Genomic DNA, 8,281 nt, shown 5'->3' with positions numbered 1-8,281 from the left:
GTGATCTAGATGAAACGATCCTGATGAGGCAACCTGAAGGGTATGTCGAAAAGGGGAAGGAAGATTATGTGTGCAAGTTAAAGAGATCTTTGTATGGGCTGAAACAATCTCCTCGACAGTGGAATAGGAGATTCAACAAGTTCATGGCACACATAAGTTTCATTAGAAGTCACTTCGACCACTGTGTTTACTTTAGATTTCGACCTGGTAATTCATTTGTTATTTTGTTGCTTTATGTGGATGATATTCTCATAGCAAGCAACAATGTTGAAGATGTGACGAAGGTGAAGGCTGAACTCAATAAGGAGTTCGATATGAAGGATCTGGGAGCTGCTTCCAAGATTCTTGGAATTGACATTCGAAGAGATAGAAAGAAGTCGAAGTTATGCTTATCTCAAGAGGCATATCTACGGAAGATTCTCAAAAAGTTTGGTATGTCGAATTCGAAGCCAGTTGTGACTCCAACAAACCTTCAATTCAAGCTGAGTATTGATCAGTGTCCCGGTACTGATGTCGAAAGAGCCTATATGAATAGCATCCCATATGCTAATATAGTTGGTTCTTTGATGTATGCTATGGTTTGTACTAGACCCGACATAGCATATGCAGTAAGTCTTATAAGCAGGTACATGGCGAACCCTGGAAAGGCTCACTTTCAAGCATTGAAGTGGATTTTAAGGTACATAAATGGGTCTCTGAACAGAGTCCTAATTTATAGTGGAGCCTTGGGTGAAGATAGTAAAGCAGCAATTGAAGGATATGTCGACTCTGACTATGCAGGTTGTATGGATTCCAGAAAATCTATTTCTGGATATGTTTTCACTATGTTTGGCACTGCAGTTAGTTGGAAAGCAACACTTCAGAAGGTTGTTGCTCTATCAACCACTGAAGTGGAATATATTGCCCTAACTGAAGTTGTGAAAGAAGCATTGTGGCTTGAAGGTTTTGCGAAAGGAGCTCAAACTTCAAGGTCGAGGTATCACTGTTAAATGTGATAGTCAAAGTGAAATACACCTGTCGAAGAATTCAGCCTATCATGAGCGAACTAAGCACATTGATGTGAGGCTACATTTCGTCAGAGGTGTAATCGAGCATGGAGAAGTCCAAGTGCTGAAGGTTTCGACCGAAGACAATGCTGCTGATATGATCACCAAGACATTGCTGAGTTACAAGTTTTTCCACTGTATGCAGTTGATAAAGCTGCATGAAGAAAGCTAGTTTGTTCCCTTGATGTTGTAGAGTTAGGTCCAAGGTGGAGATTTGTGAGATATTGGATTGAACTCTAGTATGGTCGAAGGGTAGGTTCGACAGGATTAAGCATGAAGTCGAAGGTTGTTCACATGTTTGTGTCGAAGATGCTAGGGTTGTTAGCATGTTAAATTAGGTTTTAGTGTTTAAACCCTAATTTGTTAAGTTAGCTTGTTTATTAAGTTGGCTTGTGTAATGGGCCTTGTGGAAAAAAACCCATTAGTTAGTATGTTAGATTTTATTATAAATAGCATACTAGTCTCTCATCATTGCTAAGCTGCAAATCCTAATTTAGGGTGAGAGAGGTTATTTGTTATTCTTGTAAACTTGTAATCTCGTTTTAAGAGAAAGTAAAAGAATAACAGTTATAACCAATTCTTGTGTTCTTCTTACCTTCCCTAATTCCTATTATATTTTGTTCTTGACATCGTTTTTCACAACATTATTGAAGTAGTGAAAATGCATAAATATCTTAAGCAGAAACATGTAAACTAATACTAAAATGATATAATACGTTAGGATACCTCTAAAGACTCAAATTTCAACTTAAAGCATAAAAGTCAATAAAAACATAAAACATCAAATTAAAAACTTAAACTGAATACTAGAGGATTTCACTCATACTTGTATAGAATCCACTCTATCAAATCGCTCATAGAATCTTTTAAAGATATTAGTAGGACTCTATTTTGTTCATCCTTAAGCATAACTAAATTGTTGACCATTCAAAAGTCCTTCTTCCTTTGCACTTTTTAATATTGCAACACAAGTTGGAATAGAATGTTGTCCATTTATATTAGATGTTGCTGCAATTTCAGCCTTTTCAACTTCATTATGACTTTCGACTGCTTGAACTAATCTTTCTAATGTATTTCTCATTGTTGGTGCAGTTCCAAGCTTTGCCTTACTCTTTGTTGATTTTTCACCCATGTTTGGTGAAATCTTTCTTTTATTTTTGGATTGGGTGTTTGTCACAGGGCTTAATTCATTAATATTGAATTCTTCATCTGAATCAATAATTTCGTGTGCCACATCTGTAGTAGTATTTTGGTTAGTAGATTATAGTGGTACGCCTATAGCCGGCGTCCATGCACATTGACTAGTTGCCACTATCTCACCAAATATGAATTCCAATTCATCACGAAATTCCAAACCTTGATATTGAAACTTAGCATACTTCACATTCTCCTATGTAATCAATAACAAGAGATAATATTTAGATAATCTAAATTCTCATACTTAACTTTCACTGATTAAAAATTAAAATATTTGCAACACTAACCCTTATTTTAGCTTCCCACCATGCAGGATCAACATCAATTTTTCCTGTTTGAGGATTCCATCCTAAGCCTGTTTCTTTACCCAATAATTGTTTCCCCTTTCACAGTCTTCGATCCATTGGAATTTTTCTACATTTTTTGGTGCCAAAAAGAAATGGACCGACCTATCTCCAGATCAGGATATGAATCTTGATAGGGCAACTATTCTCCCGGCTAGTTGATGGACTTACTTCACCATTGTGGGGCTTTTCATGTTGATGATGGATTGAAATTTATCTGGGTTGGCCTTGATGCACCTTTGAGTTAGCATAAAGTTCATAATTTTTCCTGCCTAGACTCTAAAAGAGCATTTTTTTGGGTTAAGGCGCATGCTGTACTTCCTGATGGAGGCCTAAGTTTCTTCTAAGTCGTTGTGATTACTACCACCATCTTCCATTTTCATGACCATGTCGTCAATGTATACTTCTAGGTTTCTCTATATCTGACTTGAGAAAATTGTGTCCATAAGTCGGTGGTAAGTAGCACTTGCATTCTTCAATCCGAGCGACATAACATCGTAGTAATAGTTTTTCCTGTTCGTCTTGGAAGAGGTTTGGGGTGCGCCAACTCGGATCATCCTTATTTGATTATATCCCGAATACGCGTTTATGAACCTCAACAATTTGAAATCGGACGAGCCATCGATGATTCTGTCAATGTCGGGTAGTAGATAAGAATCCTTCGGACAATCTTTATTTATGACAGTGAAGTCTACACATATTCTCCATTTTCCTGATCTTTTTTTTACCATCACCATGTTAGCCAACCATGTGGGATATTTCGTCTCTCGTATGAAGTGAGCGTCTAAAAGATTCCCGACTTCCTCCTCAACAACCTTTCTTTTCTCTTCACCTTCCTTTCTTTTTCGTTGGATCACATGCTTTACTTCAGGCCGTATGGCTAATTGATGGCAAACCACGTCGGGATCAATGCCCGACATGTCAGGCAGGACCCACGCAAAGAGGTTTATGTTCTTTTTTCAGAAAATCTTTGATCTTTGTCTCCTCTTTCATTTGGAGTGTGTTTTGCGTCACCTGGTGGGGCTCCGGACCTATATGTTGAAGGATAGAAAAACACTTAGAAAGGGGGGGGTTTGAATAAGTGTAGCTTTAAAAACTTGACAGATAAAAATAAATTGCACAGATATTTTTATCCTGGTTCGTTGTTAACTAAACTACTCCAGTCCACCCCCGCAGAGATGATTTACCTCAACTGAGGATTTAATCCACTAATCGCACGGATTACAATGGTTTTCCACTTAGTCAGCAACTAAGTCTTCCAGAGTCTTCTGATCACACACTGATCACTCCAGGAACAACTGCTTAGATACCCTCTAAGACTTTTCTAGAGTCTACTGATCAACACGATCACTCTAGTTACAATCTGCTTAGTTCACTCCTAAGACTTCCTAGAGTATTCTGATCAACACGATCACTCTAGTTCCTTACAACTTAATGTAATCAATTCTAAGAGTTTACAAATGCTTCTTAAAAGCGATAATCACAACTGTGATATTTCTCTTAACGTTTAAGCTTAATCTCACTAAAATATTACAACAGCAATGTAGTGAGCTTTGATGAAGATGAAGATTCTGAGTTTTGATTTGAACAGCGTTTCAGCAAGTGTTTTTGAATAATCTTGTTCAGAATTGTTAACCTTGCTTCTCATCAGAACTTCATATTTATAGGCGTTGGAGAAGATGACCGTTGAATGCATTTAATGCTTTGCGTGTTCCGTACAGCATCGCATTTAATGTTATACGCTTTTGTCAACTACCTCGAGCCTTGTTCACGCTGTGTCTACTGACGTAGCCTTTAATAGCTTTTAACGTTCCTTTTGTCAGTCAGCGTAGCTTGCCACTTGTACTTTCTTCTGATCTGATGTTTGTGAATACAACATTTGAATATCATCAGAGTCAAACAGCTTGGTGCATAGCATCTTCTGATCTTCTGACCTTGAAGTGCTTCTGAGCGTGATACCATCTTCTGAGCTTCAGTGCTTTTGATCTCTTGTTCTTCTGATGCTTCCATAGACCCATGTTCTGATTCTGCTTCGACCATCTTCTGATGTCTTGCCAGACCATGTTCTGATGTTGCATGCTGAACCCTTTGAGACAAAGCTTCTGAGCGCTGAATTATGCGTACTCTTTATATATATTTCCTGAAAGGGAAATTGCATTGGATTAGAGTACCATATTATCTTAAGCAAAATTCATATTATTGTTATCATCAAAACTAAGATAATTGATCAGAACAAATCTTGTTCTAACAATCTCCCCCTTTTTGATGATGACAAAAACATATATAAATGATATGAATTTGCGATCAGAAAGAACAGTCGGCAAAAGACAAATTACACAGCTATAGCATAAGCATATGAATATGTCTCCCCCTGAGATTAACAATCTCCCCCTGAGATAAATAATCTCCCCCTGAAATAAATACTCGAAGAACTTTAATAAAAGACTTCCCTGATTATTTCGGTAGAGACGATCATATAAGCTTCTGTCTTTAGAGAATTCATAGCTTCTGACTTCTGCTTCCATAGGACAGCTTCAGAACTAGAATTTCCTTAGATCCCTAGAACACTCACAGCTTCTGATTCCTGCTTCCATCTAGGACAGCTTCAGAACTTGAATTTCTTTGATCTTCTGAACATTCACAGCTTCTGATTTCTGCTTCCATTCAGGACAGCTTCAGAACTTGAATTTCTTTGATCTTCTGAACATTCACAGCTTCTGATTTCTGCTTCCATTCGGGACAGCTTCAGAACTTGAGTTTTCTGGATCTTTTAGAACATTCGCAGCTTCTGATTTCTGCTTCCCTCGGATAGCTTCAGAGCTTTGAATTTCTACCAACATCACTTCATGCTAGATTTGTATCAGAACATTGTTGAATGTACCAGAGCATCATCTGAGCATCTCTACATCCTGAAATGTTACAGAACAAAAACTAAACGACAAAAGTCAGCATGAACGAGTTAGAACATAAAATGTATGTTTGAACACATTATATGAATCAGAGCCATATAGGCTGAAATAATGTATCAGAGCAAATAATGTATCAGAGCCATAACATTATATGTATCAGAGCAAATAGAATTTTGTCAGAACAAATAGACAAATATAGATCAAATTCTATTATCAGTGCTTCTGATTCATTCTTCTTTCTTGCTTCTGATTTTCTGAAGCTTGACAGCACTCAGCTTGCTTCAGTTTCCATGGTTTTGCTTCTTGTGTTTGCTTTGAAGATTCTCTTCAGTATACCTGCAAAACACTTAAACCATATAGAACTTGCAGTTCTTGTTAGTAAATGTGTGGGAGCTTTACCCAGCAACTGATAGATTTAATCAAATCATTTATCATTTATCTTTCTCCCCCTTTTTGTCATAACATCAAAAAGAATAATTCAAAACGATTCAGATGTATAAAACGACAAATAGAGTCACTGGAATGTAAAAGCAAAGAAACTTTTTCATTGATAATCAAAAAAGGATTACAAGAAGATGTTTAACAAACAGATGCAACAAGGAAAATAAAACTACTAAGACCAAATCCTAGGACCCTAGCTAAGACAACGTCTGTGCCAGCATGCCATGAAGGAGTGAAACGCCTCATTGACTGCTTCTTGGGCTTTCAGGCGAGGGATCAGGGAGACTTGGTCCTGATGCAGATCTTCCACCATCTTTACCAGAGACAACATTCTCAGCGGGTGAAGATGAAGAGATTTCTTCAGAAGAGATTAAGGGAGAGGAAAGGTTAGATGAAGAGGAAGCCGAGTCTTGAAGGTCGAAAGATGAGGAAGAAGATGGAGATGATGGAGGGCTTTCACCAGGGGGATGAAACACACGTCTAGAATAGTTTCCAGACAACATTGCTTCGAAAGGATTCACCTTGAGAGGATCATAGGTGATTTTGATCTTTTTGGGTTTGGAAGGTGATGTTTCAACAGCTTTTCTTTTGTTGTTTTGATCATTTTCATGATTTCCTGGGCTTGATGAAGAGTTCATGATGGATTTGCAGAAACTGAACAGGTAGGGTTTGATATGAATGCAAAAAGATAGAGTGAATAGAGAAAATATGAGAGGGAAGGAGAAGTGTTTGAAGAGTATTTAAAAAGAAATAAAATGAAACGAATGATGACTAGCATTTAATGTTACGTGACGTGAGGAGAGATAATAAAGACAAATGAGGTGACTAGCACAGTTACCTATGGTCGGCATCCCTTCAACTGCACGCACGTTTATCCATGAATAGTAACGACAGGTTTACCATCCCGAGATAAAAACGTAACAGCTGTTTTGCTTTAAAAGAGGTTCTGAATCAACTTAGACAATGAAACGTTAGTAATAACCGAATCATAATTTCTAAAAGATTTTAATCAGAACTTCTGATATATAAAAAATAATCCATTTTCATTTCAGAAGTTACTCATACATAAGAACTTCTCATCTTCTCATTCTGGGCATAAATCCATACTGATGTTCTTCAGAATGAACTTAAACCTATCTTCAGCCAGGGGTTTTATAAAGATATCAGCCCATTGATGGTCTGTATCAACAAAGTTTAAAGATATAACACCCTTCTGAACATAGTCCCTTATGAAATGATGTTTTATCTCAATATGTTTAGCTTTTGAATGAAGAATAGGGTTCTTAGATAAACATATAGCAGAAGTATTATCACAGAATATAGGAATGTTACTCTCAAATATCTGATAATCTTCTAACTGACTCTTCATCCAGAGCATCTGTGTGCTACAACCAGCAGCAGCGACATATTCTGCTTCTGTTGTTGATAGAGCAATAGTTGCTTGCTTCTTGCTATACCAAGAGATCAAATGACTTCCAAGAAATTGGCAACTTCCTGAAGTACTTTTTCTTTCAATTCTGTCTCCAGCATAGTCAGCATCGCAGAATCCTACTAAGTTGTATTCTTTAGATTTTCTGTAAACTAAGCCAACATTAGTAGTACCTTTCAGATACCTTAGAATTCTCTTAACAGCAGTTAAATGAGATTCTCTAGGATCTGATTGGAATCTAGCACACAAACAAACACTGAACAGAATGTCAGGTCTAGAAGCAGTCAAATATAGAAGAGATCCAATCATACCTCTGTATAACTTCTGATCTACCTTCTTACTTACCTCATCCTTACCTAGGATGCATGTTGGATGCATAGGAGTTTTGGCTTCTTTGCAGTCTAGAAGATTAAACTTCTTCAGAAGTTCCTTCACATACTTGGTTTGGTGAACATACGTTCCTTCTGATGTTTGATTTATTTGTATTCCGAGGAAATACTTGAGTTCTCCCATCATGCTCATTTCAAACTCAGCCTGCATAGACTTAGCAAACTCCTTTCCAAGTGTAGCATTAGATGTTCCAAAAATAATATCATCTACATATATTTGACAAATTAAAATATCCCTTTTAAAGGTTTTACAAAAGAGAGTAGTGTCCACTTTTCCTCTAGTGAAACCATTATCTAGAAGGAAAGAACTTAAGCGTTCATACCAAGCTCTGGGAGCCTGTTTCAATCCATACAATGATTTCTTAAGTTTAAAAACATGATTAGGAGACATAGAGTCTTCAAAACCAGGAGGTTGATGGACATAAACTTCTTCATCTATATAACCATTTAAGAAGGCACTCTTGACATCCATCTGATAAAGAGTGGTGTTATGTTGAGTGGCAAATGAAATTAATAGACGAATAGA

The 8,281-nt window shown here is 37.1% G+C and overlaps 1 pseudogene; it reads right to left on the bottom strand.

Annotated features, from left to right (window-relative positions):
* Positions 1 to 1,862: 1,862 nt before the first annotated feature.
* LOC131651059 (uncharacterized) lies at positions 1,863 to 3,507 on the bottom strand (annotated as a pseudogene).
* Positions 3,508 to 8,281: the final 4,774 nt, after the last annotated feature.

The sequence above is a fragment of the Vicia villosa genome, linkage group LG2 (assembly GCF_029867415.1).
Source record: "Vicia villosa cultivar HV-30 ecotype Madison, WI linkage group LG2, Vvil1.0, whole genome shotgun sequence".
NCBI lineage: Eukaryota > Viridiplantae > Streptophyta > Magnoliopsida > Fabales > Fabaceae > Vicia > Vicia villosa.
The sequence above is the reverse complement of the archived record's forward strand: the minus strand, read 5'-3'. Positions and strand labels throughout refer to the sequence as shown.